The 24,130-nt window shown below is 37.2% G+C and overlaps 1 protein-coding gene across 2 annotated transcripts in view; it reads right to left on the minus strand.

The window, feature by feature from the left end:
• The window catches only part of LOC137401452 (uncharacterized), a 92,900-nt gene that overhangs the window by 46,032 nt on the left and 22,738 nt on the right, over nucleotides 1–24,130 (minus strand). The window contains exon 1 of one of the 2 annotated variants that reach the window (XM_068087800.1): nucleotides 20,430–20,615. The exons of the other annotated variant lie outside the window; for it this stretch is intronic. The gene's annotated coding sequence lies outside the window, so the exon portion shown is untranslated. Of the gene's footprint in view, nucleotides 1–20,429; nucleotides 20,616–24,130 lie in introns of those variants that run through there. 2 annotated transcript variants of the gene reach the window in all.

Consider the following 24,130-nt stretch of genomic DNA (forward strand, 5'->3'; position numbering starts at 1 on the left):
CAATATGAAACGATTATCTGAGAGGCGTTGCTTTGTGCTAAAAGCTAAACAAATCGCGATTCCTTGGAAAAGATTAAAAGTTGGAAAAACCAGTCAACATCGGCTCGACTTTCAAAACGGTAAAATAAAAGATTATTTTATCCTGCGATCGTTAGTGATTTTTTGTCTGATCAGAATAAAATTAATTCAAATGATAGAAGTGATGTAAAGTTTTTTGGACTTTTAGTATACTTGGAATATTCAGAGAACACGATCGTTATGGTGGCTCGCACGGCTACGTTATAGCGTTTGACTCTACCGAAAAAGATGCTTCCAAGCATTTCATACAGGGACAATTGCACATGGTTGTAATTTTTTTTTAGTAGTAGATATGTGAATGAATGTATATGTACAAAAAATGTTGTTCATTGAACCAAATTTAAGATTTGAGCTATGCATGTTCATAAAATATCGATTTTTTTGAATTTTCGAAAATAAATTACACGAGTCTCGGTTGTTTTTGGGGGGCTTATACCCGGTCAAAGGGTTAATGAACTTGAAATAAAATCGGCAAAAATGATCTTTTTTAAAACGCTTAAAAGAAAAAGATGTCTTCTTTCTGAGCTTTTTAACTGCATACAAGTTTTGCCTGTTTTAATTTTAAAACGTTTTGTCAGTCACATCAGCTAAAACAAAGCAAATCTCAAAAAATAGAAAAATGTTGATACTTGCCAATAAAATTTTTTAAAACTTCACGTGAGAGGCCCGGCTGAGGCCCTACATAAGAGAAACCTGTTGGGAGCTTACAGCACCCCCCCCCTCCTTCTCCACACCCCAGATGTTCATAACTAGTCGTCTAACATTAGCCCCCCAACTTGCAACCAGTGAATACAGGCCTGTGTAGAACATAGCTATTTAATTTCGAATTTTCGCTAGTTCGTTATGATAGTTTAGTTTCGCGCATGAATTTTTCGCGTGATGACTCCGCGAAAACGCGAAAGTTGGATGCCGCGAATACTCAAGTGTCCTAGGGTAAATGCAATCTCTGAGAGGGTAGCAAAATTTTCATGCGTAATCGGCATTGCTACATACAACCGACATGTCATACTTCCTTGCTCTTCACCAGCAGGACCTCTTTTAATGACTGACCAAAGTCTGATCGATCTTCAAAAATCTCACTAAAATGCAGTTGCATATGTTGTGCCATGACATTTCACAAAATCACAATTTTAAATTCACCCACAATGCCTCGCTATCTTTAAGAAAATGCTGTTCTTCGTGTATCTCCATCTAGGTTAGCCAAGATCAGCTTTTACTATGGTACGAAGGTTAAACCATATCTTTCGTCTATATAGTCTAACTTTTTTGTTGCTTTTATCATGCATTAGTAAAGTTTAGAAACATGTTTATTATTTAAAAATATTTACAATAATAATTTACTGTGACAACAGCCGGAATGCATTAGCTCATTTTTAGCTATTGTAAACAGGATAAACCCAATTAACATACATGTTGATCGATAGCAAGCTCAATCACAGAATGAATTAACCTCGACTCTGAAAATTTTATTGTTAATTTAACTCCAGACTATAATATAAAAGCATTGCTATTTGCTTTCAAAACAAATTTAACCAGGGCTAGAAGTTTTCAAGCGGCGCTTCACTTTTCTAGGAACCAGTTTGAATTACATCTCATCAGTATTATGACATTGGGAAAACTCTGACTGACTGACCTATTTTAGAATTATATTGAAGATAAAAATAGAACTCAAAATTGGAAATTGAATTGAAAATGGAAACGGAATTGAAATACGGAACTCTTCCATTAGAAACCTGATGAGTCTTTCATCTTTTAACAATACCGAAGCAAGTTTTGAAAGCTAAATACAAACAAACAAGAGAAGGAAAGATAAACGGTCTAGTTACTAGTCTACTAACCTAGCCATAAATGTCTGAAACAAATTGCTATCAATCACAACTAGCCGGTGGTATCAAGATGGACACATTTACCGCCTGTTAGCCTGCTGATGAGATGCACTGAAAATTCAGTTGTTCAAAACAAGCGACTCCATTGCTAAGTTTCCATACAGTGATGGCGTAGCGACACATCGCCATATGGTGATGCAATGCCATCATGAAAACAGCTGTGTCACTCTCATTCTGTCGTGATACAGTATTGCTGCTTAGAAGGAAAGCACCCATACGATAGTGCTGTGCGATATTACACCACAGGTCAAAACGATATATTTGCCTGTGAGCTATCAATATCGTTCAGTATCGAAACTTTGGAATTGTGCTCTCTCAATATAGATTATTGTGGCGTTTCACAAAAAACATAAATACAAAGTCGATAATCGTGTCAAAATACAAAAGAGTTGTCTTTTCTCTCTAACTTTATTTAAGAAACTTTTGTTCTACCTAGCCAGTCCGTTTCTAGAGGATTCTCAAAGATAAAGGAAATTCGCGGGGTTGTAAATAAGTTTTCAGGAACTAGTGATGTGCCGATATTGAGTCACGAAAGCCGGCGATAATCGATGTTGGTTCTGTCATTAATCACAGATATTTATCGTTTTGACATGATATCGAAAACGTCGATATACCCGATTACAGAATCGACCTACACAACGCCCCAAAATGATATTGTCCCCCACATAAAATCGACACCTAGCGTGAAATATCGTTTTATGGTGCAGCACTACCGTACGATGTACCAGCTTTGTGCCAACAAAAAGGCTTTAGCGACCAACGATGCCACATTTAGGCGTGTGCATAGGTCTTGATAACTTGCTGCTTCTTAGCTTGATTTGTCCTTGGCTTCTTAAAAATACAACCTTTCGATGTATCTTTGTACCTTGTTGGTTTAGGATCCACAACCATTGCTATACTATAATAGCACCCTATGGAAACATGATCTGCTTGTTGGCCCAGCGTAGCAAATCAGCACTGGCACACCCAGGTGGCAGCTACACTATCACTGTATGGAAACTTAGTACATATCTGCTATGGCGCTGGCTTAAAGGGCTAATTCCATATTCATGTTTTTTGGGCTATCATTACCAGAGCCGTATAGCTTTACAGAGTCCCAAGACCAATGGAAGCCTATATGGGAGCTCGGACATTTCCAAACAAACAGGCCACGCCCACTATCTGTTATGTAAGTTATAATGAAGAGGCCACAACATTAACCAACTAAAATTACTCCCATTGGCTGTCGCCCGGAAATTAATTGTTGCATTATACACCATTTAAAAGAGGATAAAATTCCCTACAAGAAGCTACCAATATTTTTTGTAAAAAAAAGTATAGTAAATACAAAAAAGAGAGGTATTGAGAGCGAGGTGTGAATATTCCATTTGAGATCAGTATGTCGAGCGGGTTTGTTTGGAAACAAGCGTTTTGTTTCTGGTTTTGGTCACCGGACTCTGTGAAGCTATACAGCACTGATCATCACAAGCTCACAGGTAGGAATGCACTCGATTACATGGCAGAGGTTGACAACCTTACAAATAATAGGAGACAGGATATGACATGACTCTGATAGGGGCAATATCCTGCATCAATCCAGGCTATTTAGGCTTGCAAATACTATCAGGTAGACCTCAGTATGTTAACAAAAGCTACCAGGTTTTTTGGGAGGTCACAAGGTCCTAATGAGTAAATCTCCATCTGCCAACAAACGATACATCGGCCGGAATCTTGCATTATTTAAATGCTTGTGCCAATATATGTAGCCAACATTGCCGATGGCATCGGCACTAAATTTAGAATGTTGGTAGCTGTTTGCTATGCTTTTCGATCGTTTGTTACTTTTTTATCTCTTATAATTTGGTATAACAAATGTCATGTCATAATTAATGAAAATAGCGCGCCCGTTATCGTAAAATTTATTTCTGAAAATAAGAGTTTGAATCTCGTGCGATGCAATCTTTTTCCCCGTGGTTTCGGACAGACGCAGCACTTATTATAGTAAAAATTATGGACAGCGTAAAAGGCTTGTGAAGAAAACATCAGCATGCATGATCAGCCTCTGACAGGGAGAGGTATTAAATACTCATACATTCAAATAGTACAACTAAAGAATACAACTTGTTATTGATATGCCTTGACCATAAGCAGGAACCGGTATTTTATTAGCAAGTAGACCTCAGAGTTATGCTCCCTTCTTTGAGAGCCAATCTATACAACTAACTCTATATATCTAAGCTGTATGCAGCTTCAAGGTTTGGCCACACATAACGAATTATTTGTTAATCTGACCAAATTCATGAAATTCACAGATTTATTCGGCCGAATATCACATAACTATCTGATCTGTGTATGTTCACCGAATTCATCGACATAATGCTTTTAATTGGCTACACAATTTTTATTTTAGCGAGCACGATTCTGTCAGCTTTCACAGTTGGTATTGTCCAAGACACGTACCACGACACACAATAAAAGTACAGGTACAATTAAACATAATACATACGATCAAACTGCTTGAGTTGCGCTATTGTTGGTTAGCGAGAACGATTCAAACAGCTTTCAAAATTAACGTAGTCTGAAGCACATAAAGCAACACACAAGAAAAATGTCACGGCAATTCACTATAGTAAATACAATGCAACTGACTTGATTGCGTTGAAAATGGTCACTCGTTCTACCACAGAACTTTTTCTGCTAAAAAGAAAATAGTTATTATTAAAAAAGAAACGATTTGTATCCATAGTGTCTGAACGATAAGAACCAACAATAGCGCAATCTAAGCAATTGCATCGTGTGTACTATGTTGAATGGCACTTGTACTTTCATTGTGTGTCGTCATAAATGTCTTAGACTATACTAATTGCAAAAGCTGCTAGAATCGTTCTCGCTAAAAAATTGTTTAGCCAATTAAAAGCGTTTCGTCGACAAATTCTGTGTGCACGCACAGCTCAGATAATTCTGTTCATTTCGTGAATTCGGTCAGATTGAACGAATAATTCGTTACGTGTGGCCAGACCTTTAAAGTGATCCAAGGTGAAGTCTGAGAAGGGTCACAACAGTCATCAAATGTGGTAATGGCATAATGCCTTTTTAATATTGCAGTTTTATATCATTTTTCATTTTTCTCTGAGATTAAAAAATGATCTTGAGTGACAGGAAGTTCATAGTTCCATGCCAGCGAGCCGCAATATTCAACTCAATTTACTGTAATTTGGATTTAGAACCAAAACCTTGGCTTCTTAACCTTTTACTAATTAGAGTTGCCCCAATTTGGGTATCGGAATCGGTGCCGACATGGGTGTTAAGTATCTGAATCGGTATCGGGCTATCGGCCAATATTTTCTTAGAAAACCTGAAAATTCCATTACTTTTTATAGATCAACTATTTAGCAGAAAACCGTATTTTAGCCCGCTACACTAATAAACAATTATCAGCTGCAAGCTCCTTACCTTTACCTAAGGAAGTTCGAGCCTGCTACACTATTTATTTCATGTCTATAGACTGATCAACACAGCTGAGGAACGTTTTTGCTTTAGTCAGGATGTAATCACAAAGTGTGGTATTTCCCAATTACAGCGATAGGATTTATTGCAGCCAATCAAAAACAAGATAACAAAGATGGGAGACAAGAACGCAGTGTAATATTTCTATTTACTAGCATTACGAAAGTAATTTAAACAGTCGATGCATAAAGTTATCTATCACTCTCTTGATCTTGACGATTCAATGTATAGTTTGTATTATACAAAAAATGGTAACCCCAGTGGCTTATAGGTATTTAGCCTGTCCTCCATCATCTGAGGCAAGTGCCTCCTTCAGTAGGACAGGCTACATTGATAGTGATAGAAGAAAGAGACTTCTTACTGAGAGAATTGAATCACTAAAGGCAATTAAAAGTTGATTTGCTCTAAACTTGTACAAGGGCAGCAGTTCATCCAGCAATAAAAGAGAGACTTCGGTATTACAGAGAGAACTGTACCACTAACAGTAATTCCCTTTATTTACAAATTACAAGAAACATGGACTGTTTTGTTTCTACATGCACGGTATGTCAGTATGTGAATATGTATATATATATATTTTTTTTTTATAAATACAACAAATAAATACATTAATATTTATATTTTATTCGCATTATGTTTATATTTGCATAATAAAATGAACAACAATCTATACAACGCAAAAGATCTGAATCGGTATCTGAATCGGATTATTTTTTAATAAGAATCGGTATACCGGATCAGTTTCTGAATCGGCTGGTGAATTTAGAATCGGGACATCTCTAATACTAATGCCTCAAATATAAATAGCCACAAAAGAGTTTTTGACTTTGTAAACTAACAGCACTAAATACATGTAGCTAATGATGTTTACCGATAGGTAAATTACCCTACACATTTTATCAGTTCATGAACATACTTTGGTTTAGAATTAATACCCCACTACAATTTGCTTTTAATCTGGCTGTCTACAATCTGTCAGCGGAGAATAATTCGAAGGAATAACGACTCCTCTGGGAGTCTCGAAGCATGAAACACGCAGTGCTTGTAAACATCGTGTAAAGGCTGGTGAAGACTACAGAAAGTGCAGCCAGGATTATCATTTCTTGCCAGACTAACCAACAGCTCTGTCACAAGTCACTGATCCATCAATAGAATTCTATTCTGGGTTACACGAGTCATCAACGACTTCTTATTCTCTATTTATACCTACGCAAGCGGACAAACAACCAGTGCAACCGGATTCGAACTACGCTGTGCATTGTTTCACTAATGCTGGTCCTTTCAGGATGTTGTGCGATGAAAAGATCACCTGATGTTAGTTCACTAAGAGTGCATTTGACCGTGCTGTCAGTCAGTTCAAAAGTCTCGGGTCACTAGAGAGGATTTTTTGTACAAAGTTTTCTTACAGCCATAGCTTCACAATGGCAATCGATATAGATGTAATATGTGCGAGAGTTAAGGAATGGAAATTAGTGATAACCAGCAGGAAATGAACTTTCCTCGTGAACTAGAGTGCATCGCCTAAGGTAGCTGTTCAAGGCAATGGACATTTTGGCACATTGCCAACGTGGAGCCACTCGGACCAGCCTTTGTTAGTATCGAACTAGTTGTTACTCAACAATTTTCAACGTAGCTGACCGAATTATAGTTCAAATGTTTATTTTGGGACTGTTGCAATCAGAAGTATTTAATTGTAGAATAGTTCTGCTATGTGCATCTCGCATTGATTGGATGGATGGATGGATACTTCAACAGCCCAACTGTACTGATAAGATTAGCGTAACGATGTTGCTGAAGCTAGCCTGAGTTATTGTTATGTTCATTTTTAACACTATTAGGGTTCTATGTACTAATAGCACTAGTTTAGAGAAACCCTGAACGTCAAATATCTAAATCCGCAAGCATTCAGCCAGGAGTGGTTGTGACAATCTCTGTATTTAAATATTTTTAAAGACACAATTTATTTTTTTTTTCATGTGTCAGCTGATATATGATTCATATAAATACTTTTCTCATTATTTAATTCTTGCATTCCCTTTTAAGGTCAGACATGAGGGGATTCCCAAAATGCATTGAGAAAAATATAAAACATAACAAACATCCTGGCAATGGAATGAGTTTTGCGGCAATCGCTAAATATACATGACAACAACATTGCATCGACAATCGTACGCCGATTTACAGACATGTTAGGCAACGTACGGTTGAAATATCATTGATAATAGCCAACAATTTGAGTCGGGTGAGCAAAGTATAAGCCAGTCCTTTCTGCTGACACAAAATTGGTCAATTTGTTGAGCTGCTATTGCGAGATGACCCCAGACATTTCGAGACATCTCAACATTGCGAGTCGACTAAGAAAAGACTTTAATGCATCTCTACAGTAGAACATGTGCTGATAGCTGTTCCTTCAGGCACTAACTCATTTCCATATATCGACTAACTGAATCTTTGACGTAACAATCCTTTGTAAAATTATTTTTGAATGAGCACTCCGCTGCCTATGTAAGTTAATTATTTTATAACAAGAATGCATTTAAAGTATTGCTGCACCCTAATATCTTGCTGCATCCTGTTATCACGCAGTGAGTCTAGCTGATGGCTGATAGGCGGTAGACATAATAGGCCCATTCTTTGATATTTGTGTTATCACATTCCACTCGGTCATACAAAACAACTTGAGGGACAGGATAAAAACAAGCCAATCTACATTTCTACATTTTCAGATATTAAAAACAGGACACCAATCATGACATACATAGCATAGCCTTTAACCGGCTAAAACCAGATACACCAATGACCAATTCAGAAAGATTCCGACTTTGGCAAAAAATTAAGTTATTCATTAAATTAATTTGCACACTGATTCATAGTTTAATTATTCAATTCTGGTCTCATCATATTCTGCAGGTTGGCCTACTTTTAGAAGCAGCAGTGAGCCAAATTATTACCTACAGGCTAGCACAGTCCACATCAGCCTAAAACTGTAATCAATAAACATGATCACAAAGCACTGCTCAAGTAATACTGCACTTCCTGTAACTAAAAAGGTTAAAAGAGTGTACTTGGACACTTCCTGTTTGTATAAATGGCATTGAATTCTTCTCAGGCACATCCTTGGCTCCTGGTGTATTACTGATTTGGCTGAATGATTGTTACAGGCGTTCGTAGAAAGGGGGCAGTGGGAAGAGCTGCTCATTATAGAGGAGAAACAGCATATGAAAGTCATAGGCAAACATTAGTGTGATAAAGTGAAAAAGCCGATACTCGCTGCAATGGTTCACGCAATGGTTCATGTGGCCTAATGGGTCTCAATGGAGGAAAAAATTTGTACAAACCATTAGTTCAAATATTACAAGCAAAATAATAATAGAAAATGTATGAATTAGATGATTCGTTGTCAAAAATGACGTGAAGACAACGCGATAACTAGGATCGGTTCAATGCCATGGGATGTAAGCAGCAGAAGGCATGCTAATAAAATGCACATTATATATAGTGTATATGTTAATATATAGAATATCATAGCTGTTTGGTTTTCCAACTAGTGAACATAGTAAGAATTCTGGATTGATGAACAACATCAAAACAATTCTGAGAAAGACTAAACTGGTAAACAACCAGTAAAACAACTAGCATTCCGAACAAAAATGAGGCAATAGATGATAGGAATTACTCCTGAGGTGGAAGGCTGCCTCCCTTGGTAAGGTTGCTGTACCTACTTGGTACTCACGCACCTGCCACTGGTTAATGGTTTGCAGTGTTTTCTGGCGGCATGGAGCAATAAACTCCATACTTAAATAGCTATATTGTTAAATAATGGAGCAAAGTGTATGTTCTGTTAGCGCTTATCCCTGACCTGACCACCTGCATTGAGCATGAGCAACACCTATGGGAAAGCAAACTGTCTGGAAGCATTCTTTTTGGACTGATAAACATGATAGGATTTTTTGGCAAAATTTTAATTTTAAATACAGTCGTAAATGTGCAGACGCTGGAACTAATAGTTTTGAAAAGGTCATGAAAAATAAAGTTCCAGTTGAGTTACTACAAATCAACCAAAGACAGTCCCAAAGACAGTCAAGCTTACACTAGATGACACTTCCACGTGGTCACATTAAACATGGAGAATAATAAAATGCGTAGGTACTCAGCCAAAGCGGACTGGCTCAGCTACTGTATCGTTCATGCTAAATTTGTACTGACCTACACAAAAACGTATTACGCTCAAAAATTAAAAAACTTTTTTTTACAAAAAAATTGAAAAAAAAAACAAAAGTTCTATAGAAACTGAGACACACGACACTTCCTACTAAAGTAAAGTGTAAGCGATCCTCAAAGATCTCGTATGTCGTCTGCTTAGCTCCGCCTACTGCAGGCAAAGGTTGTGCATGTTGTTGAAGAGCATTGTCGTACAAACATTGGCTCTGTGAGTTTGACTGGAAATGTCTGAGTCTAGTGGCAAGGGAACCTTGACATGGTCAGTTACAGAGAGCAATTTAAGGTTGGATGTCATTCCTGTTACCAACGGTGGCCCTCTTTTGAGCACTAAACCCAGACCATTTGTTTACATATTAGACATTTTAGAGCACTAGGCCATGGCTGCACTACCACTAGGCCATGGCTGCACTACCACTAGGCCATGGCTGCACTACCACTAGGCCATGGCTGCACTACCACTAGGCCATGGCTGCACTACCACTAGGCCATGGCTGCACTACCACTAGGCCATGGCTGCGCTCTCCTTAAAATAATAAAGGATATCACATTTCGATTGAAATCCGAGCGTTTTAACCGCGATCAAATTTTGTCGATTTTAATCTAGAAACATTCTAGCAGTCAGATCACCTCAAACATCTAAAACAATGGCAAATGATAGAAAAATACCGACACTTTCCGATAAAACCTACCAAAATTTTGTATACGTTCATCTTCAATTCGCTAAAATAAACAAACTGTTTATTTTACTGTTTATTTTAATAAATACTGTTTACTAATGTTGTCCCGGACTGAAGCAGACCTCATAAACGTGACTACACGGTCTAGGAAATGAGGCGAAAAGAAAGCCTTCAAGGGTCATGGTAGGTGGCACAACTCAAGGGCATTGAATCGATCTGGTTCACGGCTGGTGGCAGTGGGCATTAAAGGCAGACCGATAATGTCAGGGTATCGTGACATTTGATCTTGTCCGGTAATGTAAAAGTCATCGATTCAACTCATGTGTAACCTTCAGCAGGCATATGATGACAAAAACAAGTGGCTCATCAGACAAGCTAAAGTCAGCGGATTATCATCTCTATGATGATGTCAATGGTCATTTATATCGATACTGACAAAACAGGAAGTCAAATTCACTTGATTCGAACCCAAGATTTTGCTTTATGCTTTTCAGTAGTAATTCAGAAATGCCTCACTATGATGAAGGTTCAGATTTCATGGCTTCAGTACTTCATGGGGTATAAATATCCATTAAAAAATTAATAATTGAAAAAACTAAAATACATAACATTTCTCTCCTGTCCTCGAAATAGTGAGATAATTGTTTGCTAGCATTATCGTAATAGCAGCATTATCGCGATAGCAGCATTATCGCGATAGCAGCATTATGGTGGTAGCAGCATTATCGCGATAGCAGCATTATCGTGATAGCAGCATTGTCGCGATAACAGCATTATCGCGATAGCAGCATTATCGCGATAGCAGCATTATGGTGGTAGCTGCATCATCGCGATAGCAGCATTATCGTGATAGCAGCATTATCGCGATAGCAGCATTATCGCGATAGCAGCATTATGGTGGTAGCAGCATTATCGCGATAGCAGCATTATCGTGATAGCAGCATTGTCGCGATAACAGCATTATCGCGATAGCAGCATTATCGCGATAGCAGCATTATGGTGGTAGCTGCATCATCGCGATAGCAGCATTATCGTGATAGCAGCATTATCGTGATAGCTGCATCATCGCGATAGCAGCATTATCGCGATAGCAGCATTATGGTGATAGCTGCATCATCGTGATAGCAGCATCATCGCGATAGCAGCATTATCGCGATAGCAGCATTATGGTGGTAGCTGCATCATCGCGATAGCAGCATTATCGTGATAGCAGCATTATCGTGATAGCAGCATTATCGTGATAGCAGCATTATGGCGATAGCAGCATAATCGCGATAGCAGCATAATCGGGATAGCAGCATTGTCGCGATAGCAGCATCATCGCGATAGCAGCATAATCGCGATAGCAGCATAATCGGGATAGCAGCATTGTCGTGATAGCAGCATTATCGCGATAACAGCATTATGGTGGTAGCTGCATTATCGCGATAGCAGCATTATCGTGATAGCAGCATTGTCGTGATAGCAGCATTATCGTGATAGCAGCATTATCGCGATAGCAGCATTATGGTGGTAGCTGCATCATCGCGATAGCAGCATTATCGTGATAGCAGCATTATCGTGATAGCAGCATTATCGTGATAGCAGCATTATGGCGATAGCTGCATCATCGCGATAGCAGCATTATCGCGATAGCAGCATTATGGTGATAGCAGCATCATCGCGATAGCTGCATCATCGCGATAGCAGCATCGTCGCGATAGCAGCATCATCGCGATAGCAGCATCGTCGCGATAGCAGCATCGTCGCGATAGCAGCATCGTCGCGATAGCAGCATCGTCGTGATAGCAGCATAATCGGGATAGCAGCATCGTCGCGATAGCAGCATCGTCGCGATAGCAGCATTATCGCGATAGCAGCATCGTCGCGATAGCGGCATCGTCGCGATAGCAGCATCGTCGCGATAGCAGCATCGTCGCGATAGCAGCATTATCCCGATACCAGCATTATCGCGATACCAGCATTATCGCGATAGCAGCATTATCGCGATAGCAGTCAATCACTATGTTTCCATGATGCGCAGTGCTTCGGAGTTGCGCTATCTCCGAATCATGGAAACGGCGTCTTCGCACTGAAATCACTGCGCACTGATCAGTGCGAAGCCAGTGCAAATTCGCAGCAAGGAAACAGCGACTGCGCAGTGGCTGCGCATAGCTCTCATGCCGTGGAGACGGATTCTTCGAGGGCCATAAACTAGTACAAAGGTTGTCCCGCTAATCTTGTTTTTTTACTATTCTTCCGATCTTCTTTCACCTAAATTTAATTATGGTCTGCATTCACGAGGATGATGAGGTGATTACTTTCCTGGACTTTGTTATCGATGCCAACACTTTTCGAAAAATAGGTGGCAAGTCCTAAATTAACGTTTAAATAATATACTTAAAAATACTTATTAAAAATATATTACTATGTAAAAAGTGTGTTAAGGTTTGTAAAACCTTGTGAATGTTTATTGTAAATAAAAGTATGACGACAAAATCATAAAAAACCGTTTATGACGTTCAGTATCTGCGATCGATTCTATTTCTCCATCAGGCGATTCGATTTATACAATTTCTCTTCTCTGGCTAATTTGCGGTATTTGCTGAAAACCACTGCGCAGCATGGAAACGTACAACCACCTCGACTTCGGAGGGGGCTGCTTCGCAGTACTGCGCACCATGGAAACATAGTGATTGTGGCTCGCTGCTTTGCTAGTACTTTTTTGGGGAGTGTAAAAGTCCAAAGTCCTACTTCAATACCCTTCAATTCCTTTCAGAGCAAATCTATACAATTAACTCTCATCTATGCTGTTTGCAGCTTTAAAATGATCAAAGGTATAGTCTGAGAAAGGCCCCAACAGTAATCTCATGCGGTCATGACGTAATGTCTTTTTAATATCGCGTAGCTTTGTCATTTTTAAAAAATTTTTCTGATTAGAGTAAAAAATTATCTAGAGTAACAGTAAGTTCATAATTCTACGCCCTTGTGACACCCTTCATCATGATACCAAGTAAAAGAGAACAGAACATGCAGCAATATCGACATACAAACACATCTCAGAGGAATTAACTTCTGATGTCGAGGTTTGGCTGTATCAACATTGCTGAGTTACAATAATAAAAGGACCTTTCCAGATACCACGGAAAGGTCCTTAAGCTATGATGGGTGGACCTTTATGAGGCCTCATATTCACACTACTGTGATGTCATACCGTTTATTATTTCATATATTCATAAGCAATATATTTTTACTAGCTGCATTTTAAACCGATGAGGAGTTGTACCCTCAATAAAACTACACTGTGAATATTTTAATAGCCTGGGCAGCGTTACAAGCAATAAACAAAAGAAAAACAGGCCGCCCATTTTTGTCTTCTATCAGACTTCTCTCCTAGCAGTGTGCCTGATCAGGGTGATCTACATGTAGGTGATGGCTCTCTCGCAGAGCACTCCAGACACAAATTATTTAACATTAAGCATTATGTGGCCTGTCAATATAGATCAGCGATTCATGTGATATATTGGACCTTTGGAGTTATCTTTCAATCAAATGCGTTTGAAGTCAAATTAATGAAAAAAATCGTTAATCGTTTTTATAAAAAAACCAACGAATCATTTTTTAAAAATAAAACTGGTGATTTTATTTGAACTAATCCTTTGTATTCGTGTTTAACTTGGTTACTTTTTTATAAGAGTTAGTTTCCATAGATCTCCTTTCCCAGATTTGATAAAAAACCATATGCCTTGTATCTATCAAGGATTTTCACTATAAAATTATATCACCATTATTTATGGTACAAGATTTAGATGAAAAAGCTTTAAAAAAAAAATATTGACACCATTTGTTAACAACTTCTAGCTATGACTATACCTTCCTACCCAAAGCACTGAAGCAAACGGACTCAGCTTCCTTAAATCCCTGGCTATCTACTTCGGAAAAAATAGATTGACCAATGAAAATTATGTAACTTTTACGAGTGATTTATATGAAACCCTGTTGTCATGTTCATTTGAAAGTCAAAAATAATTTTAAACCGAGATCGTAATAATTAACAAGTTCAGCCAATCAAAGATGCTTTGATTCTAGCTATTTTTTAGAATGATGCCATCAACAACGTGTTGCCAATGTATCGCCAACTACGTCAAAAAACGATTTCGTCATTGCGTATAGCTAGGCTTCAAGGGGGTAAACAGTGGGGAGTTCGTAGGTGATTTCAAGGCCCTAAATCTTCTGCTACAGATACCTATCTCATGTAAATATTAGATAGCAGACCAGAACTGATTGCGCGGCGATAATCATCAGCCACCAATGTCTGCAGGGTTAGTGAGTGCCACTGTTAAGATCTCTTATCAATGGACTTTTACCAGCTAAATAGATAGACAAGATTATTTTATACCTCATAGAATTGCAAATTGCATGTTTTTAGTTTGGAGTTTCCAAAATGATATAAGTTAAGCTATTGTGAATTGCCGTTCTTATAGAACTTCGACAAGGAGTATTCATCACTATGGAAACGACTAAAACAAACAGGCTACCACTTTTGCTACCACCAGTCAAGCATAATATGGCTCAGCAAAGCGTTCACATATTATGGTCAAGAGCGAAATGGTACAGCTGTCGTAAGTGGCAAACAAAGCATTTCCGATCAGTAAGTAGTTAATTAATTAGCCTATCCTATCTGTACTCAAGAGAAAAGAAACAATTATCTGCATGAGTTGAGCCAATAAAAATATGTTTACAACCCATCATGAGAGTAGTTTCCTTTTGAAAAAACTGCATTTTTACCACAATTTCTCCCTATCAATTACCAATTACTATCAGTTACAGCTACGGAGGCGTTCACTAATTTTAAATACAAGAAATTCATGTGATTTTTAATGAATACTAGTACTACGGAGAGCGATATTTTATTTTTTGTCGTAATAATATGTCATTAGCTATAATAATACTGATACATTGTCCCACTCGGACACACAGTTGTAGCGAAAATGACTGAAAAGTGTCAGAGTTCATTCTGCAACATATCAGTGACATTCTGCCTCATGTCTCATCTGTGATATTTTTATGGCATCAGCTGATGTAAAATTTTATGCCGATAAATTTGGTATCAAAATATTTTTCATAGACCATGTGGTTCAAAAGTTATGACAATTTATATACACCCTTGTAACATAATAGGTTTTATCGAATGTGTAATAACACCGCGGTAAAGAAATTTATTTGGAAGCAAAAAAGTTCAATGAGTTTTATTACTCACAAATTTTACCGAATGTTTCATGTTTACGAAAGACAGAATCTGGCACTTACAATATGATGCTCTACAAAAAACCGCGTAAACTATTCAATTTTGAACATTTTCAGACTTCAGTCATTACTATTTCAAAAGCGGGCTTCATAGCGATACATGGATGTACGACTGTAACCCTCGACGTAGAATTCTTAATTCTTTTCAATCCGCAACATATGAATGAATGTCCATTAAAACACTTCGCACGGTAATTTAACTGAGAAGGACAATTCCAAATCCATAGCATTTGCACAATGCAAACATAGTCAATGCTATAAAACCCTTTTTACAGACAGTGTAGGCCCTGTCAGCGATCGGCTAGATCTTAGATTATCGAAACTTGAACAGGTTGATACTGTGACCATGCAGATAAGACTAGCCCTACACTACTTTAAATAAACCTCTGCAAAGAAAATATCACAAAGCAAATTGCCCAGCTGCTCATACGTACAATCCCAGTTATTGACACTGGAAGGCTAGCAGGAATATCATCTATCATAACCATGTCGGCTGATCTGAAAGTATCTGACGTAAAGTGATTATAGAATCTTTCAGTTCTGACTCCAAGATGTCACCCAAGAGACATCTTGGCATTTAATTGCAACTGCATATTTTAGGCGCATTGCCTTAATCATTTTATAATCATTTTGCCTTTACGTTAAAGATGAAATTATTAAAAATTAATAAAAAATTACAGTTAAATATTAACTTGCACAAAAGTTTTAGTAAATTTTATCAGACAGTATCGGTATTTTCCATCATTTGCCATCATTTTTGGTGTTTGAGGTGGTCTGACTGCCAGGATGTTTTTAGATTAAAATTGACAAAACTGGACGTGATTGAAACGCTCAGATCAAGTAAAAGTGTGATTATGACGTCTTTAGTTACAAAGAGACTGACAGAATAGAGATGCGTAACATTTCAACTTAAACGCAATAGTTGATATTAACTATAACAACTAGTGACATCATTTTGGACGTATCTTGCTTCTGAGCGTTTTAACCACGATCAAGTTTGGTTGATTTTAATTTTAAAGCATCCTGGCTATCAGATCACCTCAAACATCAATAACAACAGTAAATGATAGGAAAATACCAATACTTTCTGTTAAAATCTACAAACCCTTTGTTCAACTTAGGCCTTGATGGTTTTATAAAAATGGCTGGGAGCCAGCTCTACCATATCACTTCAGAAGCTCCAGCAATAGATTATACAACTGTAATAATTGGCTCATGCACAACAGATTCAGCCCAGTCCTACCTGCGTTGCGACACTGCGGGAGCGGGTCCTGCAGAAATGGTCAAACTTGGAAGCTAGCCAACGGCCCCAGGCATACAAATTATTGAGCCTAGTAATAATGCAGTGAAGAGGCATGTGAATACACTGGCCTAACCAATTATCTGAGGCAAATACAGTGAAGCGCAAAATAAACTGGACCTCTTTTTTTGGAAAACTAAAATTCTCATTTACAACAATGCTACTCATAGTGAATTTAGTCACTATCCATAAATGATATATTGAATTAATGCTCAGTTTGTCTTGATTTAAAATATGTAAACCAAACAGCTGTAAATTTAGGTTTTTGAATGATTGTAAGCTAAATTTTTATAATGGTTAAAGATAATAATTTGTACAGATATCATCACACCACATACATTTACACTTGCTTGTTTCGTATTTAGCATTGGCGACGCGATTAAATTTTAGAAACAAACGAATTACAGTCAAACATGGCTAACTCGAACTTCAAGGGACCGAGCAAAAGTGTTCGAATTATCAGAGCATTCAAGTTATCAGAGCACTGTCACAAGTCCATATATTTACTTATTTATTAGTAGATACATGTACATATACAAACTATAATATAAATCAAAAGCACAAATGGCTTGTTTCAAATTAAATGCTTCTAATGTAAAGTTTAAAACGTTTTCATGATAAAGTATAGAGATTTTTCTATCACTTGAGATTGGTTTGTTGTTTGAGGTGATGTTATTGCCAGGACGTTTTTCAGATTGACATGGGCAAAACTTGATCGTTGTTGAAATGCTCAAAAGAAAAGACATTTTTTTCTTTTGGGGTTTTACCCACAATCAATTTTGCCGTTTTTTCTTGAAGTTTATGCAGATTACCTTACTTTACCTGGGATTCGTTATGAGCAACACTCCGAGGCAGTTCAATTAGAAGTTTTACGAGGTTTTACGGTACATTCTATATCACTCACGCTTTTTTAATAGATATTTATTGAATGTACACACGTATTCTGTGTTTAGGTCAAACGATGAATAGTTTTTTGTAGCTCAGACAACGTATACGTTTAATTACAACATTTTTTAAGACGTTTTAAACATTCAACATTCCGACGTTGATTCAACACGGAATCATCGTCGGAAAACTATTCATCACGAGCTAGCCGAGTCACGCACTCAAGGATTTTCGCCACGCACATACAAAACAACATGCGATTTTTGTTTTGTATGTGCGTGGCGAAAATTCTTGCGCGCGTGACCCGGCTAGCCCGTGCTATTCATCGTATCGCAATGTAAATCAAATTTCACCAAACTTTTAGAAAAGTCGTTGACAAAAATATTTTGCCGATGGTGATAATAACGACGCTTATGAATTACGAAAAGATGAAGTTTACCTCTATGGCTTTAAATAAAGTGATTTTCTAAAGCGAAAACAACCGTTTCGGTAGCTGTTGGGCAAAAAAACAGTTCGAATTAACAGTGTTGAGTTCGAGTTATCTATAGCAATTTATCATTACGTGGGAACGGACCAAAGGAAATGTTCGAATTAACCATGTGTTCGAGCTATCCGTGAATGAGTTATCCATGTTTGACTGTATATGTATGAATTTTAGAAACAAAAAACTTACCTTATGAAACCTGGTAATATGTAATCCAATCAATTTTATTACGTTGGTTCAAAGAACTGTACCTAATCCGATTTGGGTGCATCCTACAGACTATTTGATAGGAAATTTTGAATCATGAGAAGATTTTGAATATACATACATGGACATATATAAGGAACATTGAACATATATACATGGAATAATGGGAATGATATGTTTATTTTGGTTATAATTTATGTTTGTTTACTAGGAAGAAAGACGAGAACAACAAATTACAATTATGTTTGAGGAATTTGTTCACTAAACCAAGGGTTCCATTTTATTTAGCATACCACAATATTTGATGCAATGTGCATCAAACGCTATGCCATCGTTTCATTTATTATAAAGACAGCAAAGCAACACATTACCTGATTGCTTTATGGTTGCATTGTTCATACGACCTACAGCCTAACAATGAGGCTTGAAAACCATCTGCCTCTCAGGCTCTACTCGCAGCTAGATTTAAAGAAAACAAATAATGAAAAGATAAGAAAAGACTGAATAACTGGGTGAAAGACAACCCTACAAGAACAAAAAGGTATTGCATAAATAACGCGGCTAAATTGACAATGGATCAGTCATTCAATTTAACTTTTTAGGTATTCCATTTGAAACAGTTCACTGTAGTCAAGAATACAAAATCACTGTAGTACGAGTGTTTCTGAGCAAAAAATAAGATGAGTGATCAACTGATATGACGACACACGGTCTAGCGGATCATCCTGATGTACGGGCTGTTTGTTATATGTCACGGATGGAAGAATTCATTCGAGCCAGCAGAAGCAACACGAGCTGCAAGAACGTTTAGGCAGGCATTGCAAAAACCTGGAATGTTTGATCATGCTAGGAAATTTTTATCCTCAACAGACAAGACAAAAAAATTCAAAAGACTTCAAACCATTGATGTTTGGTTTCCGGACAATATTCCACAACCATATTCAGTAAAAACACTCTCGGCCAGGGTGATGTTCTCCCAGACCACACATTAAATAGTTTTATTTTTAAACAATTACCATGAAAACAATTCTTAGGTAAGCCAGAACGAAAACAATCACAGCAAAAAGTTTTTGAATAACAACTTCATTCCGAAATAGATTCATATTTATTGGCATAATTTTGTCGTCCAATTCCCACAAAAACATGTCATCAGACATACATAAAAGGCTGCAGTCCATCTTTGACCTTCAACTGGACTAAAATTATTATTTCCAGACACATCTGCTTATATCGAATGCGAGCTAGAACCAGCAAATTGTTCCAAATGATTGCTTGCATTGCGAATAGCTTGACACAAAACATTGCTAGAATCAAGTAGTGGATGATAAGCGCAAACTAAAAACAAAAGAGCTGACACAGGATGTTTAAATGTGTTATTGAAAACGTGTGTAATCTATCTGAAACCATGTTAGTACTATGTCATTAGCCATGCTGGGTGTTACAGATACCGAATCCAAGAAACTGGATTATAATAAAACGTTTCAACTTGGCAGCCAGACAAAATCCAAAAGGGTGACTTCGATAGAGCTACCAGGATATTCAAGGCCTCATTGGATAAGGTTTCAAAATATTCACCAGGAGGTGCGTGAACATAATTTCAAACAGTTTTTTAAAAAGTTAAAATTTGAAGCTTCATTACAAAGCCTGTATTACATGGGAAGCTTTAAGGAGGCAAAACACACGGTTATGATCCGTGGGATACAAAAGGCATCAGTTAGATGACAAAGACCTAGATAGCAGAACAGGTTGAGAACTTGAGAAGTTTGTGTGCCAAAAGTTCGTTTGGTTCAACTTTTTGTACGATGGCTGCAACTATTGATATATGAACTCGTACAACTCGATTCCTTCAGGAGCAATACGTGTGAACAGTGAAGCTGTTAAAAAGCTACGCTGATGGTAGTTATTCGTAGCAGACTTACCAGAATGAGAAAGAAGATATCTCAACAAGAAGCAACAGCGTGTAGATACGATAATCCAAGCAGATACTACATCCTGGTTTTAGCGGCCTAGACCCGATTCAAGACAGTAGCCCTAGTAGTAGCGCCTACGTCGACTTACTACTCAATAACCGATTGCACTAGTTAGTAGCGTGTCTGTCCGCGAGATAGCCCTATTCACTTCAATTCCTTGTCATTAGCTTCGTACAATGAACAACTAGCCAGCGCTATGTAGGCTCGGTGGTTGTCAGACCTGCCAATGCTTGTCAGCTAAAATATGTCGAGCACGCGCTGTACCAGTTTTTGCCACCTCATCAATAGGCAAGCTTGGAAGCTGAACTATAGCGTGCTTGTCTACAAAAAATGGAGATCGCTTCATTCATTCGTCCTTTTATTGATAACGGCAATTTGGACAGCCGATTGTAGTATCCAAAAGAGGTATTAAACTCAACTCTTTCAACATAGAGTTATTTATTTCAGAACAGGTGCTTGTAAGGGAATCAATTCACCGAAATATTAGAATTTTACTGCTATACTTAGATGACTAAGGGAAATCTGTAAATTTATTGACTGATTTACATGCCCGAGCTATAAAAGTGCATGCTGTGAAAAGGCATCAACGGGATGCGGCCATTTTAATTGTTTTGAAGCTCGATACCAATTCAACTAGGAGCACTTTCACATTCTTTTTACAAATAAGGGATATGTTTTCAACACACCTGATAACTTCGCAAAAAACATGTTTTTTTGCAACAACTGGAGTACATGACACCTGACTCGAAGAATTCTTGCTAGATGTGAGTTAGGCATATTAAAAACCTGTAGTCTAAGATTAATGTAAATAGTGAGTATTTGTAGGCGATAACATATGATAGACACGTTGGAAGAACGCTACAAATGCTTTAATCAGATTCATCATCCGCGGATCATCTTCTACTTCGTAAAACAATTATATTGTTAATCTCATATCGCTGACAAGATGCGTAGAGGATAACTACCAAAAAGATACACAAGGTAGTACTGTAAAAAGGGCAAAAAGTAAATATTTCTTGATATCAGGTTAAAGACATGTTTGTTACATATTTTGCTTTGTTGGTTTATATCGTTCATGAATATATTAGGCCATTGCTGAACAGCATCAACAGCACGGCAGCACTAATCTAATCAAAGCAGTTGAGTATATGGCAGCATTCAAAGGTAGAAGCACTTTAAGCGGTCAAACCCACATCAGCTAATGGAATTATCCTCTCATTCTACTCCTGTTGTTATGTGAAGAGCTAGCGGTGCCCAGATCTCCAGAGATCTCCAGCCATCCAAAAAATGGGTAAAAGCGTACATGAATCTTAGGTGAATGGCTGGAGTTGTCTTTACATTCAGTAACAGAACTTCATATCATAAGTATCGCGTGTTGTGGGTGGATACAATTAAATAATGGATACAAACAATAACGGATAAGACAACTATTTTCACCATTTGTGACACGCTGCAGCCACAAACGCTCTTAAATTGATTAAAATGCTGATGTTTAATCCAGTAGTGAAGTTTTGGTACTATTAATATAATTTTTAAGTGAGACAATAAATTTTTCGTTGAGGTATTCAAATTTTTATTCTAACTGTCGGAATCTTCTTCACAACGTACAAGTTTGTAGACTCTCCAACTGCTCGAGATCATTAAAATTTCGTACCCAATTTATGTTGATTAGCTATTCTAATAAACCTAAAACTAATAATAATTTCATATTACAATTATGTAATATTATATTGATTATAAGATTATATAATCCTTTCATAAAATATTATTATCTAAATTATAACATTCTAATAAATTAACAGTTAAATGAATGAATCTTTGGTAAGCTATCCAATTTTTATGACTAGATACTAATTTCTCTACCCGACTTTCAAATAGATTAAAATGCTGTCAAGTTTAACAGTAAAATGTATACCAAATGCTATGTGAATATCCCATAAAAGAATACAATTTTTTTGTTATATGCATGGGTTTGGGCAAAGTTACTTGATTTTTTATTACAAAATCATGTCAGTAAAATAATGTAAACACAATAACCATTAATAACAAGTTTCCACTAAAGTTAGGTGTGTAAAATTGTCGATAACCTGCATTTGTAGCTGAATAAACCAGCCCATTAAAAAGAGAAAAGATTAAACTGTGCGCTAATAGCAACAACTGTCCTATAAACCGACAAGAATGATAAAAAATTCCACTGTCATTTTTTCACATAGAATGTCCTTAAACAGATCCTGGTCACAAGGCACCCCAATCTATTTGTAACAATCGCATTTATATGGCTTCAACGTGTGAAGTGTCTATTAATGAGGTTAGGCTTGGCAGTTTATCAGCTTGGGATTATCTCTACTAGAGCCCTCTAAACTATTGAAAGGACAGATCATTCTGGTATTCAATCACAGAGGATAAAACTTGTCTCAAGGTACGGCCACACGTAATGATTTTATCGTTGGCTCTGACCGAAATCACGAAATGAACGAAAAACAGAACTATTCGGCCAAAATTCACAGAATTTTCAAAGCTGTGCATGCAAAACAAAATCGTCGACGAAACGTTTTTAATTGGCTAAACAAATTATTAGGGAGCACGATTCTAGCAACTTTCGCAATTTATATACTCCAAAACACATAACACGACACGCAAGAAAAATACTAACACAAAAAAAAATTATTATTAAAAAGAAACGATTTGTAGCCATGCTGTCCGAACGATAAAGAACCAACAATAGCACAATCAAGTCAGTTGCATCGTATTTACCATGGCAAATTGCATTAGTATTTTTCTTGCGTGTCGTGTTGTGTTTTGGACTATATAAATTGCGAAAGTTGCTAGAATCGTGCTCCCTAATAATTTGTTTAGCCAATTAAAGACGTTTCGTCAACAATTTCCGTGTGCATGCATAGCTCTGACAATTCTGTGAATTTCGGCCGAATAATTCTGTGTTTTTCATTCATTTTGGGATTTCGGTCAGAACCAACAATAAAATCGTTACGTGTGGCCGTACTATTATGCAATACCTTAGGCTGAAAGCTACCCCTTGGTCCAACACGCTTTAATTAGAAAGTATATTGTGACTCTAGCTGAAGACGGCTACATGTTGATTTTATAAAGCAACTTGCCTATCCTTTGGAAGATCATTTTTCTAGTGAATTTAGGCTCCTGTTAAATTTATATCAATTAGGTAAGTAAAAGCACATGCTACAAGTGACTCACTCAATAAACGTACTGGTTTTTAACCTTAATGTTCTGATAGAAAACACTAATGCATCAAAATCTCTTTTTTAGCAGAAAAATATTTCTAGTAGGCCTATAGGAGTGCTTTTGTCTGAAACAGCTTCTATAGAATTTGTCACAATTTTTTCTAGTGTCTTCGTCTATTAATGTTTTAAAAGCAAAAATCACTGAAAAACATTTTTAGCTACCAGATCATAGTTCAGCAAAAAATGATTATTTAATAACAATTGCATTATTCATAAATTGTTTACAGCGGGTTAAAGTCAAATTACACTCCGAAATTCAACTTTATCCTAGAAAACTCACCGCTGTTTAAAGATTAACTTGCAATAAAATTCACATTACAGTTATTTGGTATCAAAGGATTCACCTTATCTTACTCTGTTGTGTTGTAGGTGCCAAATACGTGGAAATGTGAT

This window comes from Watersipora subatra, chromosome 8, assembly GCF_963576615.1.
Source record: "Watersipora subatra chromosome 8, tzWatSuba1.1, whole genome shotgun sequence".
NCBI lineage: Eukaryota > Metazoa > Bryozoa > Gymnolaemata > Cheilostomatida > Watersiporidae > Watersipora > Watersipora subatra.